General features: G+C 38.0%; 1 protein-coding gene across 1 annotated transcript in view; it reads left to right on the top strand.

Annotated features, from left to right (window-relative positions):
- Window positions 1–9600: 9600 nt before the first annotated feature.
- The window catches only part of CDK17 (cyclin dependent kinase 17), a 123977-nt gene continuing 109148 nt past the window's right edge, over window positions 9601–24429 (top strand). The window contains exon 1 of the mRNA XM_049695033.1: window positions 9601–9733. The gene's annotated coding sequence lies outside the window, so the exon portion shown is untranslated. The remainder of the gene's footprint in view (window positions 9734–24429) is intronic.

Genomic DNA, 24429 nt, shown 5'->3' with positions numbered 1-24429 from the left:
GTCCCTCATCATCTGTTTCTCAAACCACCTGCCTTTTGTCTCTACATGTCACAGATTCACCGTTTTTTTTGAGACTGGATTACTATTAATAACTGAATTACTATTAATAAGCAATTGGCATTTGAAATAACTATATCAAAAGTTATAGAAGGAGTAGAGATAGCCTGCCTGGCACTAGGATATTCTGTCAAACACATGCTGTGCATTCCACACGTCCAGGGATTACCATGTAAGGTACTTCTGCATTCTCTATAGCACTCAATGCTAGACGCCTAATTAGTCACCAGTAAGTGCTTATTGACTTGTCTTCTGTAAGAGTGTAACCTGCCTTGATTTCCTAACCCTCCACTCCTCTCAGCTAGAAGTCCTTCTCCTCCCCTGAGCAGCACATTCAAACTTTTATGCCCTTAGTTCTTTTTGAATTATGACTAGGTCTTTTTCTCCCCTGATGGACACTAAGCCCTTTGGGGACAGAGACATTGCTTGCTATCTTTCTATTCCTTACAGTGCCTGGTACATTGTGGATACCAGACACATATTGGTTGGAGGAATACTTGAATGAAGCGATCATTGAAAAGTAAATATGAGAACTGGAAGACTTCCAGTTCCCAGCCCTAAAATTGCTTGAGTATCTCTGATAAAATAAATCGAGGTTTATAGTTGTACTTGTAAATACAAGGTGTAAAAAAGTAGAAAAATAAGAATCTATGTTCATATGTTTTGTTTCCCTTACAGGAAAATCTTTATAGATCACAAAGTACATGTGTTTTATTCATAATAACTATTATTGACCCTTCAGATTCTGGATGTTAATGCTTCTGATGAAATACACTAGGATACAAACATCTAATTCTTTTCTAAATAGAGCTGCTGATCTTCCAGCAACAATATTTGTCTCTATTCCTTTTTCCTAAATATTTTGGCTCCTCTTCTTAGAAGACAGATTATTTCTCTTGAGCATTGTAAACTTAAATCTCTGCCTTCCTAGATGCATTTTCATCAAAGTAGTTTTTCCATGACTTTTATAGTTATGGTGTGCAGGAGTGGAAGGAAGAACACTAACATTTATTCATTGCCTGTTAAGTGCCAAATATTGGGCTAGGCCCTTTTTTTTTTTTTTTCTTCAGTACGCGGGCCTCTCACTGTTGTGGCCTCTCCCGTTGCGGAGCACAGGCTCTGGATGCGCAGGCTCAGTGGCCATGGCTCATGGGCCCAGCCGCTCCGCGGCATGGGGGATCTTCCCGGACCGGGGCACAAACCCGTGTCCCCTGCATCGGCAGGTGGACTCTCAACCACTGCACCACCAGGGAAGTGGGTTAGGCCCTTTTATATGTGGTATCTTGAATCCTCATGAAAGACCCCATGAGTTATGCCCATTTACACATGAAGAAATTGAAGCTCAGGAAGATTTATCTTTCTCATTGTCTTACAACAGATAGTGTAAGCAGCCTTTGTAAAGTGTCTTTGTGTTTCTAGGTGTATGAGAGGTAATACTGAAATACTTAGCACTTCTGATGCATTCCAATCAAACTAGAATTTGCAGATAGGTAACTTTTTTGAGCTTTGGAAAGCAGTTCTGACTGTGATCTACCTAATGGTTTGAGTTTCAGGGTGCCCAGAGAAACAGGATGTCCTGCCCAATGGCAAGCTTCCCTCTGCCTATAGGACAAGCACCTTCAACTGCACAAATAATCTACATTTCAGGTCCATAAAAACAGAAAAAAAAAAAAAAATATATATATATATATATTCAGAAAACATATGAAATAAACAATATTTCAAACTTTTTGGATTATTTTCACATTGAAGAAGTGGAGGGAGAAGGGAGCTGAATTTATTGAATACTATAATCTGCTTTAAAAGGATGTTCTAGATTTACCAGGTCAATATTTTATACACAGTCAAGTAGGTTTATACAAGCATGGCTCACTTACTATTGCCCACTGCTACACTCTTTTTCACTATGGAGAGAAATCTGTCAAGAAAAATATAATCTTAGTTGTGTTTTTATTAACCTCGTCTTTGACCCTGAGGCTAGATACTACCTATGGGTTAAGTGGTGTGACTTCTATATAGACATACTTACAGAAAGCCTGCATTTATAACACTGTGAAAAATTCAGACATGTACAGACAGGTGAAGTAATAGTTTCAAATACCATTAAACAGGATAGTGTTTTGGAATACATTTTCTTCCTCTTTAAACAATATTATTCAGTTATGATTAACATACAATCAACTGCACATATTTAGTGTCCAATTTGATGTTTTCACATGTGTGTATACTCATGAAACTCACCACGATACAGGAAAAAAAGAACATATTTATCATCCTTACAAGTGTCCTCATGCCTCTTTTAATCCTTTCCTCCCTCAGACCCAGGCAGCCACTAATCTTTCTGTCACTATAGATTAGTTTGAATTTCCCATAATTTTATAAAAATGGAAACAGGGGGTTTCCCTGGTGGCGCAGTGGTTGAGAGTTCGCCTGCCGATGCAGGGGACACGGGTTCGTGCCCCGGTCCGGGAAGATCCCACATGCCGCGGAGCGGCTGGGCCCGTGAGCCATGGCCGCTGAGCCTGCGCGTCTGGAGCCTGTGCTCCGCAACGGGAGAGGCCGCACAGTGAGAGGCCCGCGTACTGCAAAGAAAAAAAAAAAAAAAAGGAAACATACCGTGTGTGTACTCTTTTTTGATCTGACTTCTTTCACTCAACATTATTATTATGGGGTTCATCCATGCTGTTGCATACATAAATAATTCCTTCCTTTTTATTGCTGAGTAGTATCCTATGCTGAGTATGAATATACCACAGTTTATCCATTTAGTCATTCATTTACTCGTCCTCTTGGTTCACCCTGCACTCCACACCAAAATTACTTTCTCTGATTTGCAATTTCTGATTATACCCTTGGCATTTACCCAGGTATAGTGGACACCTGTGATTTTTGACTGTCCTGTATCCATTCCTTCCCTCTTACATCTGTTCATAGCACCCTCCTGTTCCTTGGGCAACTTCATCTTACCCACTCCACATGGTCAGGTGGGACTCTTCTGGTTACAGGGTGGACGCCTATGACCCAGGCTGGACCAATCCCAGTTCTTCCTTGGAATTTTCTGAAAGAAACTCCTTCCCTTTAGATTAGGAACTGTGAGGGTGTGATCCCAGAGGTGCCAGTGAACTTGAAGAGAAGCCTGAGAGAATGAGGTAGAAACAGACCGAAGCCCAGATGAGAGGTGGCGTGACTGTTCTCTGAGGCAGACTTCCGGGATCCAGCTGATGATAAAGCTCACTCATCCCTGCCCTTTTGCATTTTAATTAAGTGGATGCCTACATCCACTACCCTACTTATGGTAAGAGTAAACCCTCATTTTGTTTTGGGGGGAATCTCTTTTCCCATGCTCTCAGTGCATGGTATCCAGGTGAAGCAAACTCTACCCTGGCTTTAAGAGTGGAGTATACGTGGCCAATCACTCAATTGCCTTGGCCACAGTGACACTCATTGATTCCAGGCGGGCTATTTAGAGTAATGTTTGTGCTACTGGGGATGCTGCTCCCTTTTTTCTGCAGGACTTGAACTGGAAAGTTTAGAGCTACAAATATTGCAGCCATCTTTTGACCTAATGGGGGAATAAGCCGAGGCTGCCAAAGGCAGAACCAAAGGAAGGAGAGAAACCAGGTTTTGATGCCATCATGTGGACTCCTTGGATAAGATATCCCTGAAGCCTGTACTCTGGTCTTTGCAGTTATGTAAACAACAAAATTCCCCTTTTGTATAGATTATTTGAATTGCTGTTTATATCACAAAAGAAAACGTTGTGATACAGGTGTTTTTCATTCATTATTTCATTTAACTCCTACAACCTGGCAGGTATGTTATGATCCTAATTTTACATATAAGGAAACTCCTAGTTAAGTAACCAAAATCTCACAGTGGCAAAGCTAGGACTCCCATGCAATACTGCTTCAGGGCTAGAACACTAACCTGCTTAGCCTCGTGCTTTTTTAGCCTTTCTATTACATGAACTTTAATATTAATTAACATTTGCGGCTTCCTCGTTGCTGAAATAAAGTTACGTTTATAAGGCTTAATTCTTCTCCTTCTCTTTTGCCACTGCTTTTTACCTAATTCTTGTCATCTTTTTTCTCTTCCTCGTTCTAAATTTTTCCATTTTCCCAATGTTAAATGCCAAACATGTGCTCTAGTCTCCTCTTCACAGGTCCTATCAACTCTAAAATGGTCTCAGGGTCCTATTGGTTTGGACCAGGCAAAGTTAGTTTACTGAAAAACTTGCCCTTCTGAAGTAATAGCTAAAGACTAAAAAGGTCACATCTACAAATCAGTCTTATAAACTTCTCTAAAAGCTAATCACTGGGCCAAATTTCAAAGATGACAAAACCCAAAGGCCATTGCTGCTACTCCCTTTCTTCTCTCATTCTTTCAAGGATGAAAAGAGGTCAGTAATCATTCTGATAAGCCCTTGGGAAAATGGCTAATTGCCACATCTTCCTTCTTAATGTGTTTAAGAGGGAAAAACCTTTACTGCCCTAGCTCCCACTTTTCAACAAGGTTTTTTTTTAAAAGGGGAGGAATTTGTTAAGTCTTAAAGGTGGCTTCATGTTGTGCTTCATTTCTCAGGAAGCTCAAATATTTATTAACAGCCCATCCCTGCTTTTTTTTTTTTCAGTAGTCAGACCATCAATTTAGTTAAGAGCAGGTAATATCACAAGGTTTAAGAAAGAAAGAAAGAGAAAGGGAGAGAGAGAGAGAGAAAGAAAGGGAGGGAAGGAGAGAGGGAGGGAGGGAGGGAGAGACAGAGAGAGAGAAGAAGGAAGGATGGAAGGAAGGAAAAAAGAAAGAAAGAAAGGCTGTTTAATCCCTTCTTAGTCTCTTAATAGAGCCTTGTGTGGAGCCTTACTGGAATCCTGGAGACTAACACTCTGGAGACCAAAAAAACTAAGCAATTTTGTCAACAACTAAAGAACAACTTCATTTTAAAACGAAATGTTTGAAAACTATGTCTTCCTTAGCTGCCAAGACTGAGTTTGGTTTCTGGATTTATTTCCCTTGTAAGGACACCTGACCTCACTTTTCTGAAAACTTTTTATAATGTTGCCTGTACTGTACCAAATATTTTGGATGCTATCTACCAACCCTCTACAGTTAAATGCAGTATTTCAAACACTGAAAATTTGAAAATGTAGATGTAGACAGGGAAGGCGTTTCCCTCCCCCAATTTGTAACTTGTATGTATTCTGATAATGATTTTAAATAGATCTGACTCTGTAAACTAACCCTTTATAGTTAACTTTTAAAGTGATGGGCTACAACTGTATCACTGTGCATTGGTATCAAGCTGTTCTGCAAATGTTGGAATGGTACAAAATATTTACAAAAAATAAATGTTGGGGTGAGGCTAGCTGTTTTCCTTTCAAAGCAGGTTCAAAAGATCCTTTGAAAATACACTTTTCTCACCTATAGCTTCACTTTTACCAAATGTAAAATTATTTTGCTCAAATGATATTAGGGGAAGATAGTTGATTGCTACCCTTAGCTGATTTGCTTCACTCCTATTGCAAAAAAAATAGATTTACTGCATGGTTCGGCCTAGCAAAATAGAGAAGTGTGTAGACAAAAAGCTTTTTACCAATTTGGTAAGTTAACTAATTTCTTTGAGAATTTTTTACAATTATTAATAATTGGAAATGGTCCAAAAATTCATACATGTATAAAATTGTTTTGTAGATAGGTAAAGCTATGTATTGATGTTGTGCAGAGTAGTGGTTTTCAAACTTTCTTGTGCAGTGGAATCCTAGAGGACTTGTTAAAACTGCTTGCTGGGCTCCATCCCAGAGTTTCTGATTCAGCTGGTATCAGGTGGGGCCTGAGAATTTTTATTTCTAGGAAATCCCCAGGTGATATTGCTGCTGCTGGTTTAGGGACCATCGTTTGAGAACCACTGATGTTGAGCAACTGAAAACCAGCTTAAGTGTCTTTTTTCCAAATCTTATCTGGTCATGTTTCACATTTGTTTCCCAGGCTATGTCACTCTCAGAGTGTGAATCACAACAAAGATTTTCCAGCTCCATCTCCTACTCTCTCTGTCCAAAGTTCAATGACCTTCAGATTCTCCCCTTCAGGGGCCCTCTTTCCTGAGGCTGAAGAGTAAATGCCTCAGGCTTCAAGAGAGCAGTTTCCCAAACTGTGCTCACCTGCGATCCTGTGTCCCTCAGTATTTTCATATATGTCCTGTGATTAAAGCTATGTAACATTTTGGGATACACTGGTTTAACTGGAAAGAAAGTTACTCTTAATCTCGGAACTTCTCAGAGCTTTTAATATGTAAATGTGCATGTGAATTTCCAAAAGAGATCAAGTAGTTGGATTGATCTTGAGATCCTTCTCAACCCTTTCCCCCCACCAAGTTCTACGGAGTATCTATTAAGCACAGTTTGGGAAATGCTCTAAGTAATTTTATAATTTAACTTTATTTTACCAGGTTAAAAAAAGTCTATATTACAACCTAGGAAAAAGTCCAACATGCCAAAAATATGATGTGTGAATTTTAAATCAATTTTAAAAAGGAATTACATAAATGCACTCACCCATTATTTTGACTGAATGTGACTTTTCTTTTTTGCAATAAGAACAGATAAAAAGAGATCTACCCTCTTAAATTCTTCAGGTTTCAGTACAGTATCGTTAACCATAGGCACAATGTTGTACAGCAGATCTCTAGAACTTTTTCATCTTGTATAATTGAAACCTTATACCCATTGAAGAGCAACTCCCCATTTCCCCCACCCTCTAGCCTCTGGCAATCCTCCTTCTACTTTCTGCTTCTGAATTTGACTATTTGTCATACTTCATATAAATGGTATCCCTATTTGGTATGACTATTTGTCATACTTCATATAAATGGAATCATAAATATTTGTCCTTCTGTGATTGGCTAATTTCACTTAGTGTAACGTTCTCCTGATACATCCATGTGGTAGCATCATTTCCTTCTTTTTTAATGGCTGAATAATATTCAGCCATTAAAATAATAATTGTGGTATGTAAATACCACAATTTCTTTTTTCATGTGATCTTTTCTTGATTGAATCATTTACCAAGTTGATACAAAGAAAGAACCCTTTCAGCCTCTGCTGATAATCAAGACTTTCCTGACCTCACCACCTATCCTGTCCCTCCCCTCAATTTCTTTTCCATTACTGTTTCATTTTCTTCATTAGATTTCTCATGATTATGAGTTATCTTATGAATTCCTTAAGTGAGTTACATGTTTATTGCTTGTTTCTACCACTAGCAAACAGTTCCATGAGGGCTATACCTTGTCGGTCTTGTCCAATTCTGTATCTTCAGTGCCTAGAATGATGCTTGGCACATCAGGAGCACTCAGTAAATATTTTTTGACGGAAAGAATAAATAGATCGATACAATCATCATCTAAGTTCTAATTATGAAGTCTTTATTATTGTAATAAAAGATGTAGGAAGAGGAAAAGGTCCTCTTTAGCAGCTTTAGATGAGGCAATTAGAACAATCTTTTGATTTCCAATGGAGTATTTCCAATATAATGATAGAAGGGGGAATTATTAATGTGAAACTCAGGATGCTATTTTGTAAACTCACTTGTATTATGATTTTTAACATTTACTAAGGGTCCAAAAAAAGACATACAATTATCTTTTAAAATAAGACAAGTATGTGAAAAATACTTGGCATATAAGTAGCTCTTATAAAAATATCCACTTTTCTGTCTTTCCAACTTTAAAAGATCTCTGAATGATGCTACTTCTTGCCATATTACAAAGTGCTTTGAATTGGACATTTCTAAAAAGCATCAATTACAGTGTTTTTTTTTTTATTTTAAAGGAGAGCTTGTTATATATTTGTATTCTTGTATGATAAGCAAGTGTTAAATATGTGTAGAGCATAAATATTCCTAACTTACGGATTCTGGTAATTTTAGAGGTATGGGAGAAGTCTGATTGATTGTATGATTGTTGAATATTACAGTAGATACATTCAATTTTGTGCAAGAAAATAAGAGAAGTCATCAGGTATTATTTATAGGAGGAAAGGATTCACCCAGGAATCCAAGAAGATAATTGTCAGAAGTCCTTAGGACATAATGTGATTTGAAATTACATAAAAAATTTATTGTCTATTTCCAGGTATTACAATGGAAAAATATGCATATCTCACTTCACCAGGCCTTTTACGTGGTTTTAATTTTTTTTTTTTTTTTCTTGTTTAGGTTGTCTTCATCCGGTCTCCATTCTCTTTTTTTTTGGTCCTCGCATTATCTCCCTCTAGGGGTTTATGTTTGTGTTTACTCTATGCTTTTATCCTTTTTAGTGGAAAAAAGTGGGTCAGTATTACTTCAGTTTGTCTTCACTTTCACTCCACTGTTCATTCCTGAACTAGCCTTTAGCCTCTGGGATAGAAGAAAGTAAAAACATTGACAGAAACTGGGCCAACCTCTCGGGCGGCCCCCCTCCTCCAAGAAAACAAAACTTAACCAACTCTGCAACAGAAGTTCCTTTCTGATCTCATAGCACCTTCTATTTCCCTTCACATAAAGCTCAGATTTTTATTACAATTGCTTATGGAGTATTTTTCATCCCAGGGAGACTCTCCGTCCTCTGAGGACTTAGTATATTGTCAAGAACATAATATAAAGAAGTTTGTAGTTTAAATGAATAAATGCTGCCTGTGTGAGTGAATACTGCCCTGGTACCCACCCAGCCACCCACAATAAAGGAGAAAACTTGCAGCAATCAAGCTCAGGTGTGGGCCCTTTGACATCAACTTTCTAGAGAACCAGTAGAGAGCTGCGGCAGTGGTATCTAAATTACATAATTACTTGGATACTTTAAGCAACAGTTTTTGTTTTGTCGGGGGGTGGAAGATGAAGGGGCTGAACTATTCAGATAATTTCTTTCCCAGTCGCCGTAGACAGGCACTGCCTAACCTTCTCACCCTTGCGGGGGTCTCTTCACCTCTCCCACCGCCCTCCAGCCATTCCAGAAGCCGGGCACGGGAGACTAAGGCCCTACATCTCGGGGTGGGGGTTTCCCGGGGATACCCCGCCCCGCCCTCTAGGCCCCGCCCCTTCCCCGCCCCCGTCGCCGCCGCCGGCAGGGGTCGCGCTGCCTGCGGCGAGCTGCTCAAGAGGGGGTGGGGGAAGCTGCCGCGGCCGGTCGCCTTTCTCCGCCGCCGCTGGTTGGATCATTTCAATAAAAGTGTTTTTTCTCTCTCGCTCGCTCTCCCCGGGGGAACAGGCGGAGGCGTCAGTCCGCAGCCGCCGAGTGAAAAAGCGACGCATACGCAGCGAGCGTCTCCTCAGCTTCGCACGGCCCGGCCCCAGAGAAGAAGGAGCCCGTGTCCGGCCGGGCCGCCGCAAACGGGCGTCGGCGCCTCACTCCCGCTGCGGCTCCTCCAAGGGGATTAGTGGGCCGCCTGCGCGGCTCGGCAGCCCGGGAGCCATGTTGTCCGGGGGGCTTGACAACGCGTGAGGGACCGGCGGCCCTTCCCGGAGGCTCGGACCCTCGGCGTGAGCTGGAAGGCTGCTGCGGCGGCGGAGGCCTGCGCCTCGGAGGCGCCTCGGGTCTGCCAGTCGCTGGGACCCGGACCTGCATCCGGTCGCCGCGGGCGTCGGAGGAGCCGCTTTCCTTGTGCGCCTCGCTTCGCCAGCTCTCGGGACGCGGTCCCCGCACTTGCTGGTGAGTTGGAGGCTGGCGGCCGCTCGGGGCTTTCCCTGCTGCCCCGCCGACCCTGGGCTGAGAGCGGCCGGAGGGTGCTTGGGACTGGGGGTCGGGGCGGGCGGCTCAGGCCCGGCCGGGAGGTTGAGGAGGACGGCGCGGCGCAGGGGCTCGCTTGTGTTTGTCGCCCCTCGGGTCCACTTCGGACCCCGGTCGCCCGGGCATTTCCGGGCGTGGGGTGGGGTGTGAGTGTCTGACGCTTGGGCTCCTTCGCGAGAGGCGCCTCCAGCCGCCGCCGCCTCCGCGCTTGCTGCCGCTTTGGTCTCCGGGGGAGGCCGGTCTCCCCGCGAGGCCGAGGAGGGGAGGAGGCAGAAAGTCCCCCGAGACACAAAGGTCCCCTCGGCGGGGGTGGAGCTGCGAGGGCGGGCTGCGCAACTCCGAGGGGAAGGAAGGGGCGCAGGTCCGCGAGAGGTGGGAGAGGAAGCGGCGGTGGCCACCGCGTTTCCAGCTCCTTGGAGACGCCGGGGGTGTGCGTGGGTGGGGAGCGGGAGGAGGAGGGGCCCTCGCGTGAGGAGCCGGCCGAGACAAAGATCAGGGCAGCCTCCCGCTGGCGAGTCACACCCCTGAGTGTGGGTCAGAGCAGAGGTGGAGGGAATGTGGGAAACCCAAAGAACCGATGGGGAGGGGCACATGGGGCGGGGGGGGGGGGGGCTGCCAAGTATTGTCGTCTCCGTCACAGTGGCTTTTCTCAGCGTTTTCGTGCCCGATGGTTTTGCTCCGCAATTCAGCTGGATAGCTCCAGATTCGCTCCCTCCCATCACCCCCTCCCTGCCACACTGACTCTCCTGTGGTTTTCCCCTCGTTCTCCCCGTACCTCTCACCAACTCCTTTTTGGGTAAGCAGTATTTTGCCTTCAGCTTGGGGAACGTTTGCTAATGACAGGATGTCTGAGCTTGTTCTGACCCTGAACTGCCTTGAACTCCTCTCTCTTCCTCCCACCCTTTCCTTTCTGGGATCTTATAATGTCACATGGCCATTAACAATTAGCTTTTCTTCTGCAAAAATGGCAAAAGCACTTAGCTGAAATCCCTGGCGCTCCTTCTTTATATTAATGTGTCCACCAGAGACACGTCGTTGGTCATGGATTATCAGCTTTTATTAACCAAATTAACTTTTTAGATGAAAAAGTGGCAAATTTTGTTTTGAGTTTTGACTATTCCTAGGGTCAGCAAAGTGTATCCCTGGCAGCCGCTAGACCTTCTGTCACTTATCAGGAAATGCTTGACTTAGACAATTCTTTCCTCCAACTTTGCTGATTCTTTCTCGAGGCTTTGTTGAAGGATTTCTTTTAAAAGGCGCTTGCGTATAGAGTAACAAATCTGAGTTACTGTATTTTAGATTTTTTTTTTGACTATTGGACAGAAGAAAATGAATGGGATTTAAGATCTTTGATGCCTTGAGTAAAGGAAAGCCTTCCTTGAAGGTAGAAATAAGGTTCAGCCACATTTTAAGAAAAAAATTTGCTAGCATTAATATTATTGATTTTGTTCAGTTCTTTTATGAGATTAAGTAGTTGGTTTATTTAATGTTGAGATGTTGCTTTGTTGATGAAGTCATTTCAGTCTTTGTAATCCTAGCACCTGCGTACTTCCATAAACAACGGGTTGGAACAAAAGAAAAAAATGTGGCTATATTTAAGGAATATTCTTTTTTTTTTTTATGAGCGAGATTGTTGGAATTAAAAGTGATAACCTTTTTGGTAAGTTATCTCATAGGTCAGGAGCACTAAAAGTTTGAGTGCTGGGCTTCAAAGAAAATAACTTAGTCATTGAATTTAAGCTGTTTTAAAATTACTGTGCAAATATAATTTATTATTGATTTTTTAACAGCGAAAATAACATATTGGAATATGAATGGAAAGAAAAGTAAAGCCTGTTTGATGTTTGGGACATTACTGTTCATGTCATTGTAAGAACAGTCATGTCTTGCTGCTTATTGCCATTAAAATGTTGACAGTATAAAAATTGTGAAAGGGATTTCAGTTTAGGGACCAGTCTCTGAATTGAGGGACTCCCTCAATTCTTTGTGAAATTAACAGGTCATACCATAAATAATCGATGTTTTATTTATTTATCGAAAGGTCATATTGAGGATACGCTGATTTTTTTCCCACTACATATTAATTAGTGTCTAATTAGATACCTGAAGTTTTATTCTCACTAGAAGGAAATCTACCAAAAAGTTAACAAAGATTTCTGGGTGGTGAGACTTATGGATGAATAAAAATACATTTCTTTATTTTTCAAATTTTCACATTACTTTTACAATCAGTAAAAAGAGTGTGTGAAGAATTAAAGTCTTGTTTAAAAGAAAAAAAGAATCAAAGTCTTGTTAATATCCTAATTTGCCTGTTACTTAAAGAAGCTTTTATAAAATGTGTAATTTATTCTCATCCTCGGATTCAGGCCCATTAAAGTCACTTTTAGTGTGAGGTATTTGAAATAGTGCAGCTTGTGAAATGTACTCTGGTTACCTGAAGGAAAAAAGAGATACATAGTAAGGAAAGATGAAATTAGAATAATTAATTCTAATTAATTAATTAATTCAGTGTATGGTAGCGATCCAGTGTGGTAGCTTTGTACACTAGCAATCTTGTTCTAATAAGTCATTGGTTTTACTAAAATAGAAAAATTAAATTTTATCTTTTCTGTAGTATAAAATAGCTGTGTTGAATAAGATTTTAAAGTATATAAATGTTGATATATTTAGTTTTCAGTTACTTGTTTAGTCCTACGATTATGGTGGAAAGAGATGGCATATAAAATAATTTACTCTATCAAGGCTTTTGTTTTTTCCCTTATTTTCAGTAATGTTTTTCTCCTTTTCCTTTATTGGTGAAATAGTACTAACTAAAAAACTGCAAATATTTTATTGTGAACAATGGAACTATAGTGGCTTCTGAGATGGATATTCAAAAGTGAAAATGTTGATCCTTAATATAAAAAAATTTTCTATGAACACAAAATTTTTGCGGTGGTATTTTCTTTGTTATTGTCTAATAATACTGAATATTTATAGGGCATTACATTTTGAATCTTTATTACTGTTCTCTAGTCTTAATAAAAATAATAGCATCATGTCATGGCATTCATTTATATAGCTTTTATACTTCCATGATGTGTAATTACAATGAATGTATTGCTGTATTGTAGAAAAGAGACATTATATGTTAAATAGAGTATTTTATCTATTTCAAAAGTTGCCCCCTTTCATACATGTGAAGGAAAAATAGTTTTGAGTTCTTTGAATTTTGAATGTGTAATTTTTGCTTAAACTTTTAAATAGAAAAATTATTTTAAATGCATTTTGTAAACTGATTGTGGCATTTTGCATTTGAAATGATGAAGATAAAACAGTAGGTTTATGGCATTTTTATATGTACTTCATATAGTATTTGTCAGGTAAAAAACTGCCTACAATAGAAAACCTGGTATAACTTGTGTTCAGCCTACAGTGTTGGCAATTTCTTTGACTGGTGATGAGAGGACCTATTAGACTGACTTTTTTTTTTTTTTTTTTTTTTTTTTTAACATCTTTATTGGGGTATAATTGCTTTACAATGGTGTGTTAGTTTCTGCTTTATAACAAAGTGAATCAGTCTAGACTGACTTTTTAAAAAAAATGTCTATGAGCCAAAAAGTCTTACTGTCACCAGTGAATTCTTTGTCATTATTTTGCTCCCAGGCTTTTTTTTTTTTTTTTTTTTTTTCAACTTTTTATTTTGTATTGGAGTATAGCCAATTAATGATGTTGTGATAGTTTCAGGTGCACAGCAAAGGGACTCAGCCATATATATACATGTATCCATTCTCCCCCAGACTCCGCTCCCATCCTGGCTGCCACATAACATTGAGCAGAGTTCCCTGTGCTATACAGTAGGTCCTTCTTGGTTATCCTTTTTAAATATAGCAGTGTGTACATGTCAATCCTAGACTCCCTAACTGTCCCTTCCCGTTGTCAGCTACTTTGATATCTGCAAAATATTTGACCTGAAAAGAGGAATTGCCAAGGACCAGAAAAATGTATTGAATGTATTTGAGTGTCGCTTACCTTTCCTAGCCTGTTTTCCTCTCTCTTTTGGCCAGCTTGGAAAATCAGTAGACGTCTATGCGTAAATCTAACAGGTGGGGTGCCTACTATAAATAACGTTATGTTCTGCAGTAACATATAATATTGAATATGGTATTTAAGGAGTAGATTTATAAATCCATGACATTCTGCAGTAACATATGATATTGAATACTGTATTTAAGGAGGTAGATTTATAAATCCATGACATACCGGGGTAAGCGAAAATTGCCTTTATTTTGATTTTTTTAATGTGTTAAAATTAGTTCACATTATTTGAGCATGTGTCATAAAAGGGAAGATAGCGCCAGATACATACTGTGTAGATTGCTTCAGTGTTGGGGAAAAATTTGCCTTAAGGTAGATAAAATCTATGTCTGTATTTATACAGGTATAAGTACTTACTGGTTTTTGGTTTGGTATTGCATATTTTAATTAACTAAAGTGTAATTTTGATCTTTGAAGTTGTACACTTCATATGTGGCTATGTATCACTGAAAAATGGAAATACCAGACCAAATTGTACATTTTTGTCATTTTCTATATTAAAAACTGATTCTTATATAAATTGCATATTAGTATTGTTATTATCTCTTATTCAGATTTAAAAAACAGAACATGTTATTGACTTGACCTAAGAGTAGTCCATTAAAGTGAAAAACAATGAAAGAAGGTTTGCTTTCTTTCGTTTGTGGTAAGAGTTTAAAAGGTTAACAAAATCTTTTTAATAGCACATTTAAAAAAATAAATTTATTTTATTTTATTTTTGACTGCGTTGGGTCCTGCGTTGGGTCCTGCGTTGGGTCCTCGCTGAGCACGGGCTTTCTCTAGTTTCAGCGAGCGGGGGCCACCCCTCGCCACAGTGCACTGGCCTCTCATTGCGGTGGCCTCTCTTGTGGAGCACGGGATCAGTAGTTGTGGCTCACTGGCTCTAGAGCACAGGCCCAGCATTTGTGGCGCACGGGCCTAATCGCTCCGCGGCATGTGGGATCCTCCCGGACCAGGGCTGGAACTCGTGTCCCTTGCATTGGCAGGCGGATTCCCAACTACTGTGCCACCAGGGAAGCCCTAATAGCACATTCTTGTTAGTGTAAATACTTTCAAGAATACTCTAAATTTTGTATGCATATTTGTAAACAATGGGAAAAGGACCCAAGAATAATTTTTCTTTCACTATATTCATTACTAACTCACTTTGGTCTTATCATATATTTAATCCTGCTATTTTTACAGTTGATGGTTAATATTTGTTACTAGTGTGTGTTAATGTTAAATGATATAAACAAAAGTTGGTTAAAATTGGTATTAATACTTGTGAAAAATTATCAGGTAACAACACTGAAGCTCTTACTCCAAATTTAGAGGCATTATCCTTTAAATTAATTACTACATATTTTTAAGTATTTTATAAAATAAACTTTTGAAGTATAATATACTTCCAGGTTTTAATATTTTAATTACTGATTTGTATTGCTGTTTCAGGTGAGAAGGAAGCTTTTTGTTGATTTTTGTTTTCTTTTTGTTGATTTTTGAAGTAAGTTTTGGATTCGTTAAGCAGACGTTAGTCCCTTGAGCCCATCTTACTGAATTATTTTTAAGAAATGATTTTTTATCTATGGCTTTATTATACTTAATAAATATGATTTTTCAGTTAATTCAGAGATGTAATCAGTAAGTACCTTTAAAGCATTTGTCATGTCCTCAGCATTGTGTTAGTCATTGTACGTTATAAAAATATACTTTAATGGGTAGAAATAATGGCAACGTTGGTTGTCTGGAATGTTCTGTCCTTGGCCCCTCTTCTCATGTTTTACATGATCCCTGGGCATTCTCATCTGTATTTAGTGCTTTGTTCTTATCACCTATATGCTGATGATCTCCATATCTTTATTTCTAATCCAGACCTCTTTTTCTTAGTTCTTTTCTAGCTGTCTCCCAGATATTATTGCCTCTTGGCACTCCCTTACCAGAGCTGAACTCTTTTATTACCCCCCTACCTCTATTCCCAGCCACAGTGAATGTGCCGCCATCAGCCTAGTCACTTAAGCCAAAACCTTTGGCAGCTTCTTATGTTTTTCTGTCATGCTCTTCTCCCTCTAGTCCAGTCAGTCACACCCAATCTTGTTAATTTTATTTCCTAAACATCTTTTAGATTTATCTTTTTCTGTTGCCACTTTCACATGTCAGGATTTTGGAATGCCTCATCTGAATTACTACTTCCAGTTTTACCCTATTTTAATCTAACAGTTATTCATTCTTACTTTATATATTTCTTTTTTTAAAAAGTATAGCTGATTTACAATATTGTGTTAGTTTCAGGTGTACAGTGAAGTGATTCAATTATATATATACTTTTTAAGATTCTTTTCCATTATAGGTTATTACAAGATATTGAATGTAGTTCCCTGTGCTATACAGTAAATCCTTGTTGTTTATCTCTTTTATATATAGTAGTGTGTATCTGTTAATCCCATACTCCTAATTTATCTACCCCCCCTTTCCTCTTTGGTAACCATAAGTTTGTTTTTTATGTCTGAATCTGCTTCTGTTTTATAAATAAATTGATTTGTATTATTTTTTAGATTCCACACATAAGTGCTACAAAAGAATATTGGTCTTTTCTCTGACTGACTTCACTCAGTGTGATAATCTCTAGGTCCATCCATGTTGCCGCAAATGGCAATATTTCATTCTTTCTTTATGGTTGAGTAATATTCCATTGTACATATATACCACATCTTCTTTATTCATTCATCTGTTGATGGTTTGTGTCTGTCTTTTTATCCCTCTGTTCTTTTTTCCTTCCATCCATCCGTCCATCCATCTGTGCATCCATGTCTGAAGTGCATGCCTCCTCTATACCATCACTGTGGTCAGTGCTAGAATCAAAGATGAGGAAACTGGTGTGTTGATATTACAGTGCTGTGACAGTTGGAGAGAAATTCTCATTTTTGAGGACAAATGTCACTTCCTCTGAAGTCTTCTTTGATCCATTCTGGCAGAGTTATGGTGATTCTGCTATAGCATTTATGTCTACTATAGTACTTAATACATTGTATTGTATTGTAATTAATTATTTACAAATCATCTACCCTTTTGTCTGGCTTTGTGCTACAGAGGGGCCATGCTTTTTAAATTTTGGTATTTTCCCCATATTATGTATTGTTTAATTGAGTGAGTGAAGTGATGGAATTAGGAGAAACAACACTGAATTAGTAAGTTAGGGTCAGATTAGTTATGACCTAGAAAGGGTCAAGAATTAATTTTGATATAGTAGAAAATAAAAAGCCATTAAAAGTTTTGAGTGTTGGTGCTACATGTAGGCCATGTAGGCTGTTTTTGTATGAGAGTAATTTGGATGCAGTTGGTAGACCAATTTGGAGGGGCAATAATTTGGTATCACTGGGCCTTTTTAGCTACTCGTGAGCTATACTAACTTGTTAGTGAAAATGGAGAGAAAAGGGCTGTAATCTTCAAAGATTGTTATCTTTTAGACAAATTAGAATCTAAAATTACAATATATGTAAATAAAATATCTATTTCTAAAGGTCTAAAAACATTGGTCAATATCAAGAGTAAGATTTGGATAAAATTTCATCCTTAATGAAATCCAGCTGTTTAACTGTATAGTACTAGACTTAAATTCATTAAAATAAAATACAGAATTGCACTCCAGAACTGCATTTAATGTCATTCCTGTTACCCTGATAGTTATGTATACAGTTGACCAGGAGATATGTTTTCATTGGAATTACTGTAATTAAATAAAAACTGCTTTATGGTCTACTTTTAAAATTAAAGACATTTTATTTAGGTTTTTATCAGTAAAATTGAGTTTTAAATTATATCTCTGATATAGTAAGTTTGTGATTAAAAACTAGATTCATTGGAGAAATCAGATTTATTTGAGAAATCAGATAATAATGCTTCCCCAAGTAATAACTGATAACTATGTGATCTTGAGCTAGTTACTTAAACTCTTAAGGGTCAGTTTCTTCTATAAAATTGGGAATGACAGAACCTACTTCATAGGGCTGTAGAAATTAAATGATATGTATAAAGCACTTTGCAAAGTACCTTGCACCTAGTGAGCACTCACAGTTAGCAATTATTTTTATCACTCTGTATTATAGCGGGAAAAACTTGGTTATGGTACTAGAATTGTTTTGCAGATCCATTCCTTCAGGTTGATGAATGTCTAAATAAGTGGTTCACAAGGACAATTGAATCAAAATAATCTCTGGCTTTTTAAACCGTACATACCTCCTGGATTTTCTAATATGCCTCTCCCACCAAATTTGAGAATCAGTGTGTTAGTGAGTTAGTGTTACTAATGGGTGTATGTTGTACCCTTTAGGTATATTGGCAGGAGGGGAATAGTATAGACTAGTGGACTAAATAATTTAGGATATTCATTGTTGTTTCTTATCTAATGATCATTAGGGATAAAACTGTCGTAATCTTCCTGATGAACACATTGATAAGCTTTTCCTTAGGGCCAGCCAAATTTTTCGTGTAACCATTTGCTCTGTTTCCCTTCTTCAGGCTTGTGCTATATACCATTTCTTTGACATCTTAACAGTCTAGGCAATATTTGCTTTCCTTCTTAATGACTTTTGTATGTGACTCAGCTTTTCTGAAGTCAAAATAGAATAACAGGTAATACAACTTATCCATCAAGAGAAGAAACTGGTTTGGTTTTTCCCTTTGTCATAAAATCTGCTTAGATGTTTACTGTTTATTATTATGGTTTTGTTTATTATCTTAATGTTCTTATAGGTCAGTGGCCTTAACCTGAGCTTCAGAAGCACTCTTGTTGATTTAAAAAAAAAAAAAAGAAAAGCTAGAAGCGTGTGTGTGTGTGTGTGTGTGTGTGTGTGTGTGTAAAATCTCAAGCTCTGTCCCAGAGCAACTGAATTGGATACTCTGGGTTTGGGTTTTTTTTTTAAAACATTCCAAGTAATTCTTGAGTTTTAGAGTCATTGTTCTAGGATTTAAATTTAAAGTAAAGGCAAAATGATTAAAACTTTCATCATTCCATCCTAATTTTTCTCCCTTTCTATTCTGTTTTGGATTTGCTAGTTTAATCATGTTTGGGGGGAAGTTTTCTTAAGTTGATGTATAAAAGTCTTCTGTTCCACTTATTTACTTTTCCCTTTAATGAATGTTTTTGTCTTGCTTTTTTAGTTTGTTTTGTTAAAAGGTAAACTGAGGCACATTAAAATTTTCAACTTTATTTGAGCGTACATTGATTTGAATCAGGCAGAGCCAAGCCAAAGGTGGTTAGGAGTGCTCCACCAACAGGAGCTAGGGTGGAGGTTTTCATAGAGAAGGCGTGGAAGCGAAGCAAGGAAGTTATTTGATTGGCTATAGCTTAAGCGGTTACCTTATTTAGGAAAGCCTAGTTGGTTGGTTGTGATTGCTGGTTCTTAAGTATCATTTCTTCAGATTCAAGTGTATTGAGTGTAGCTTAGGTTTTGGTTTGTTTACTGCCGCCTCAGTCTAATGCCCTTCTTGTTTAATTACTTTAGTTTCTTATCAGTGTCTTACTGTTTTCTGTCTTTATGATCTCAATTATTATGTTTTAAAAATTACCTTTCAAATATAAGAACATAAAATAATGTAGGAAATAGACTATAATCTAAATTTCCAGTGTGTCTTTTTGCAAATGTACGTAAATGTATTTTATTTTGGAGGTTTTTCCATATCTAAAGATCTTCCTTTATTTTTAATAGTTGTAGTACTTCTGTTGGATATATGATCACTCAGTCCTGTGTGATCTTTGGGTTGTTACCTATTCTTTTGCTATTACTTTGCCAAATGAACAACATATACATATAACATTTGCATAAGCAAATGCGTGATTTAGATTCCAAGAACAAGGATTTCCCTAAAATTCATATGTTGAAACCTAATCCCCAGTGTAGTGGTATTTGGAGGTGGGACCTTTGGGAGATGCTTATGCCATGAAGGTGGAGCCCTCATGAATAGACCTAAGAGAGATCTCTTTCCCCTTCTGCTGTGTGAGGACACAGTGAGAAGGCAGTCTGTGAACTAGAAAGTGGGCTCTCACCAAGTACTGAATCTGCAGTGGCCTTGATCTTGGACTTCCCAGCCTATAGAACTGTGAGAAATAAATTTCTGTTGTTTATAAGCCACCTAGTCTAAGGTATTTTGTTATAGCAGGCCCAACAGACTGAGAGAGTTAACTTCAGCAATCATAAATTACGTCAATAGTATGATGCGATGAGAATAGCACTTCACCTCTATGGTCTTCCTCCCCCAAAATTATAACCCCAGTCTAATCATGAGAAAAACATCAGACAAATCTCAGTTGAGGGATATTCTACAAAACAGCTGAACAGTACTCTTCAAAACTGTCAAGGTCATCTAAAACAGGGAAAGTCTGAGAAACTCACAGCCAAAAGGAGCCTAAGAAGATGATTATACTGTAATGTGGTATACTCCATGGGATCCTGGAACAGAAAAAGGACATTAGATAAAAACTAATGAAATCTAAAGGAATGACTTTAGTTAAATATATCAGTTTTCAGTCAATAATTGTGACAGATGTACCATACTAATAAAAGATCTTAATAGCAGAAACTAGGTGTGTGGTGTAGGGAAACTGTACTGTCTTTGAAATTTTTCTGTAAATCTAAAACTATTATAAAATAAAACATTTATTTAAAAAAAAAGATAGGTGCTTCTGTAATTCTGTTATAGCCAAATTACCTTTTTTTTATTACTACCTGAATGTATGAGAGGCTTGTTTTCTTATAGCCTCACCAGCTGAATGTGTTGTCAAACTTCTGGAATTTTGTCGGTTTGATAGATGAGAACTGGTGTAACTCAGACTATTGTGTTTCTCTCATTATGAATGACATTGAGTATTTTTTTTATATGTTTAATGGGCATTTTACTTATTTTCCCTTTCTGTGAACTCTCATGTTCTTTATTTTTCTATTTGGTTGCTGGCCTTTTTTTTCTTGATTTCAGGATTTCTCTATAGGGAGATGAGCCCTTTATTTGTGATATGGGTTGCAAATATATGTTTAGATTCTTTGATATTTTTTCACACAAGTTTTTTCCTTTTTTATATGGTAATTTTTTTAATGTTTCTGGATTTTGAAATATAGTTGGAAAAGTCTTCCCCACTCCAAGATTATAAAGGAATTCATCCAAATTTTCTTCCAGTACTTGTGGTTTCCTTTTTTACACTTAGATCTTAAAATTTGAATTCTTCAGTTCCTCCCAATCATTGAGGCATTTTAAATGCTTAACCTTTTCTTTCAAATTACTCCTGTGTAAGCATGCCTGTGGTCTTATACGTACCTTAAATGATTTATAGTAGAAGAAATGTTTATACATTTACTTTTGGTGGATATGAAGTTTCAACTTTCTAGAAAATGCATTTCATTGTATCTTAATTCCAAATCATAGTTTAAAAATAATTTTAAAGTAATGAAGACTCCTTTAAAGTTTGTTTTCACTGTTATACTGTAGTATATTTAGCAGTATTTTTTCTTCTAGATTATTAGCATTGTGGATTATTCATATATTAATTTAGTTTTTTCCCCATCCTGTTTCTCCTAAGTTTACGGTTTAGATTATTAAACCCCTCTGTGATTTATCTTCCATCTTCCTTAGAACTCCTCACTGGTTTTATGGCCCCTTTGATATTAGTAATCTCTTTATTTGGTATTATTTAGAAATTTAATTAGCAGGCCAGTTAGCTGTTTTAACTCATTAAGAAGCTGGAAGCAATAGTGTCAGTAGATGTTGCCTAACGTAGGGTGCTGATTTCTTATAACATTTTATAAAGGTTTCATAGTTTCCTCGCACTACTTGTGATGAACTATTATTGCTGAACTGAATCTTAAGACATTTGAGAAACTATCTGATAGTGCTGTGGAATGTTGGCTCCTAGAAAATACTACCCAAAATAACATGGTGAGTTTATTGCTTATTGTAGTAAAGGAGAACACCACCTTTCCTGAGTTGGTAGGATCTGCTGGGGGAAGAGGAGGGGTACGTGTATGGGTGAAAAGAAGAGCAAAGTTAGGAGGGAGAGTGAAGTTGGGATATTTACTGAGGATTTGGAATCTTTAATGCAGGTATTTCGGTGCAGGAGCTTGATTAGAATTAGTAGGGATCATGTAATAGTTTAGGATTGATAGACGTAGCAAAACAAGGGTTTTAAGGTGAGATTTTTTCAGAGTTTTGGAAAGTGAACAATCATTTGCTGCTATTTATTGAAAAGTTGAATAGTCTGATGTTGGTTTATATGGGGTTTTGGGGAAGTTCCTGGAATGAACAATGAAGTTATTTGCAATTCTTATCTGCCTGGGCAAGAGTTTCCTGGAATAGTGAAGTCTTGTTGTTGAAGACAGCTGAATAGTGATGCTAATGTAGACTGTAAACTCTGGGTGCAGATGGTTTTAGTTCTCAGTGCCCATTCAGAACCACAATAAGTTTGAAAATGTATTTATAAAAAGTCTAATTCTCAGGCCCGTCTACAAAGACAATACATTCTGTTGGTGAGGGGTTTGACATTGAAATTTTTTCGCCTGAGGAATGAAGCCTAGTAGGTAGTTGGATATATGTTTCTGCAGCTCAGAAAAAAGAGTAAAGTATCAGACATGGAAATTTGGGAGTTACTCTTTAGATTGAACTTGTGTGCCTAGGTGACTTTGCCTTAGGAGGAAGCATAGTAAGAAGAAATGTACTTGGGCCTTAATAGTGCTTAATGGCTATAGTGTGTGTGTGCGTGCGTGTGTGTGAGAGAGGGAGAGAGGGAGGGAGGGAGGAAGGGAGGGAGGGAGAGGGAGAGGAGAGGAGAGGAGAGGAGGAGGAGGGAGGGAGGGAATACATTCCTCCTACAGAGGAGTGGCCAGAGAGGTAGAAAAAAACCCAGGATATTGTTTTGTGATCTCTGGAGGTGTGGCTGTAAAGTTGGGGGGTCAGTACACAAAAGCTTTTTGTGCCTAAATGGAGGAAGATCTATTGGCCCCAGTGATGAATTTTCACTCAACAGTTCTGTGAATGTATGAAATATAGACTGTTCACAGAACTATTTGTTCTGTCATGATATTCTTCATGTAAGAATTGCCTAGTGGGCAATTCTGTTTGCAGGGTAGGTATTTGAAATTAAGAATATTTTCTTAGAAGTAATTTTACCGTCTTGCTCCCACATGACCCCATAGAAGTTACTTAATCTCTCATTTTGACTGTGATTGAGGAAGGGAGGTCATTGGTGTGTAGCCTGCAATTTTGTATACAGTACATATATTTGCTGTTCATAATTTGGGAGGAAGTTACATTTGTTGAATGCCTACTATGTGCTAGACACAATATATATACAATCTAATCTATATCTCACATTCTTTTGAGGTAGTTGTTAATTCCCTTCTTCAAAGAGGAAACTAAGGTTGGCTTTCTCAGTGTTCTTCTCACTCTCCCCAGTGTCTGTATGAAGGAAAAAGGATTTGAACCTGTGTTAGGCTTACTCTCACTTTCTACTACACCAAGTGGACTTCCTGTATACTATACACCCTTCATCAACCAGTGCCAAACATGTATGTAATTAACATTTTACCACAGGTATGAATTAAATGTAGGAACATTTTACCGCTCAGCTTTTGAGATCAAGACTGAATGAATAGGTAGTAAGCAATAACAAAGCAGAGAGGATCGAGGCCCTTATTATACTCAAGCTTTGATTAACTAGAATCCATTTAATTCCACGTAAGGGAGATACTCAGGTATTGTCAGAATTCCAGTTAATTTCAGGTATTACTGTTTAAAAATATTTTTCTGTATCCTCATAGGTAACCTTTCTTTGAACCTTTTTTTTTTCCATTTTTCTTAAAAGGTACATTTTACTCTCTTCTTTCTTCCGTTGTGTTAATCTAATTTAGTTCTTTGCTTTTCTTGTTTCTAGTATGCAAAGATTTCCTAAATAAGTAGAATTAGTAGAATAAAAAATGCTAGAGATAAATACGAAAACTTTTGGAAAATACCAAAGTTGTAGCTGTGGAGTTTAGTCAGGTACAAATTGTCTTCTTAATCTTTTGATTGAAATCTTACAACCTGGCCTCTACTATAGATCTTATAAAGTCAATTAAGTGTACTTGTGAATTGGCTTGTTATGCTCCCTCCCTCTTAGGATTGGTATGTGAGCAGTTTCTAATTTTCCATTTAGCAAGTAATGTGGTGTAGAGGGTTAAGTTTTTGGTTTTTTGTTGGTTTTGTTTTTCTCCAGAATCGCAAGAAGGCTTTTCTGAAGGTGATGATAGTTTTAAAAATTTGAGATCAACTGATACATGATTCAGCCTTTAGGAAGATCTCTTTTGAGGGTATTTACTATATCATCAAAACTAACCACTTTTAAGAGTTTTTTTCCCCCCCTTAAACAGCCCTTCCTTCCCCAAAGAAAAACTTTAGCAGAAGGTCGAAGAATGCTGGCATTTTTAATGCCACTGTTGCTGAGGAAAGTTGGCCATTATCCAGTAGAATCTGTCTTATGAAAGCTTTAATAAAGTGTTAGTTTTTTTAAAATGTGAAATATTATTGTGTCACAAGTTACA

This window comes from Orcinus orca, chromosome 11, assembly GCF_937001465.1.
Source record: "Orcinus orca chromosome 11, mOrcOrc1.1, whole genome shotgun sequence".
Classification (NCBI taxonomy): Eukaryota; Metazoa; Chordata; class Mammalia; order Artiodactyla; family Delphinidae; genus Orcinus; species Orcinus orca.
This window is presented reverse-complemented; position numbering and strand designations above follow the sequence as displayed.